Raw genomic sequence first — 2,366 nt, forward strand, 5'->3', positions numbered from 1 at the left:
GAGGGGGGGCGCCGGCCTGTGGGGTGGGCCCCTCGGTCGCCTCCCGACTCTGCCCCTTCGCCTATTTATTCTCTCCGTCGCGAAAACCCTAGTACCGAGAGCCACGATACGAGAAAACATACTGTGACGCTGTTGCCGCCAATCCCATCTCGGGGGATTCAGGAGATCGCCTCCGGCACCCTGCCGGAGAGGGGAATCATCACCGGAGGACTCTACATCATCATGCCCGCCTCCGGATTGATGCGTGAGTAGTTCATCCTTGGACTATGGGTCCATAGCAGTAGCTAGATGGTTGTCTTCTCCTCTTGTGCTATCATGTTTAGATCTTGTGAGCTGTCTATCATGATCAAGATCGTCTATTTGTAATGCTACATGTTGTGTTTGTTGGGATCCGATGAATATGGAATACTATGTCAAGTTGATTATTGATCTATCATATATGTGTTGTTTATGATCTTGCATGCTCTCCGTTGCTAGTAGAGGCTCTGGCCAAGTTGATACTTGTAACTCCAAGAGGGAGTATTTATGCTCGATAGTGGGTTCATGCCTCCATTGAATCTGGGACAGTGACAGAAAGTTCTAAGGTTATGGATGTGATGTTGCCACTAGGGATAAAACATCAATGCTTTGTCTAAGGATATTTGTGTTGATTACATTACGCACCATACTTAATGCAATTGTCTGTTGTTTGCAACTTAATACTGGAAGGGGTGCGGATGCTAACCCGAAGGTGGACTTTTTAGGCATAGATGCATGCTGGATAGCGGTCTATGTTCTTTGTCGTAATGCCCTAAGTAAATCTCATATTAGTCATCATGATATGTATGTGCATTGTTATGCCCTCTCTATTTGTCAATTGCCAAACTGTAATTTGTTCACCCAACATGCTATTTATCTTATTGAAGAGACACCACTAGTGAACTGTGGACCCCGGTCCATTCTTTTACATCTGAAATACAATCTACTGCAATCTCTGTTCTCTGTTGTTCTTCACAAGCAAACATCATTTTCCACACCATATGTTTAATCCTTTGTTTACAGCAAGCCGGTGAGATTGACAACCTCACTGTTAAGTTGGGACAAAGTATTTTGATTGTGTTGTGCAGGTTCCACGTTGGCGTCGGAATCCCTGGTGTTGCGCCGCACTACACTCCTTCACCAACAACCTTCACGTGGCATTCATCTCCTACTGGTTCGATAACCTCGGTTTCTTACTGAGGGAAAACTTGCTGCTGTACGCATCACACCTTCCTCTTGGGGTTCCCAACGGACGTGTGCTTCACGCATTATCAAGCTCTTTTTCTGGCGCCGTTGCCGGGGAAATCAAGACACGCTGCAAGGGGAGTCTCTCACATCCAATCTCTTTACTTTGTTTATTGTCTTCCTTTACTTTATTTTATTTTCTGTTTTGTTTGCTTTCTTTATATCAAAAACACAAAAAAAATTAGTTACTAGTTTTACTTTATTCTGTTCTGCTTAGTTTATTTTTATTATTGTTAAAATGAATACTCCTGAGAACACTAAGTTGTGTGATTTCACTAGCACCAATAATAATGATTTTATATGCACTCCTATTGCTCCACCTGCTACTACAGCAGAATTTTATGAAATTAAACCTGCTTTACTAAATCTTGTTATGAGAGAGCAATTTTCTGGTGTTAGTTGTGATGATGCTGCTGCCCATGTTAATAATTTTGTTGAAATTTGTGAAATGCAAAAGCATAAGGATGTAGATGGAGACATTATAAAACTGAAATTGTTTCCTTTCTCCTTAAGAGGAAGAGCTAAAGATTGGTTGCTATCGTTGCCTAAGAATAGTATAGATTCATGCACTAAATGTAAAGATGCTTTCATTGGTAGATATTATCCTCCTGCTAAAATCATATCTTTGAGAAGTAGCATAATGAATTTTAAGCAATTGGATAATGAACATGTTGCCCAAGCATGGGAAAGAATGAAATCTTTGGTAAAGAATTCCCGTACCCATGGACTAAGTACTTGGATGATCATCCAAACCTTCTATGCAGGATTGAATTTTTCTTCACGGAACCTATTGGATTCAGCTGCTGGAGGTACTTTTATGTCCATCACTTTGGTGGCGGCAACCAAGCTTCTTGATGATATGATGATCAACTACTCTGAATGGCACACTGAAAGGACTCCACAAGGTAAGAAGGTAAATTCTGTTGAAGAAACCTCCTCCTTGAGTGATAAGATTGATGTGATTATGTCTATGCTTGTTAATGGTAGATCTAATGTTGATCCTAATAATGTTCCTTTATCTTCATTGGTTGCTCAAGAAGTGCATGTTGATGTGAACTTCATTAAAAATAGTAATTTCAACAACAATGCTTATAGGAATAATT

Source organism: Lolium perenne, chromosome 3 (assembly GCF_019359855.2).
Source record: "Lolium perenne isolate Kyuss_39 chromosome 3, Kyuss_2.0, whole genome shotgun sequence".
NCBI lineage: Eukaryota > Viridiplantae > Streptophyta > Magnoliopsida > Poales > Poaceae > Lolium > Lolium perenne.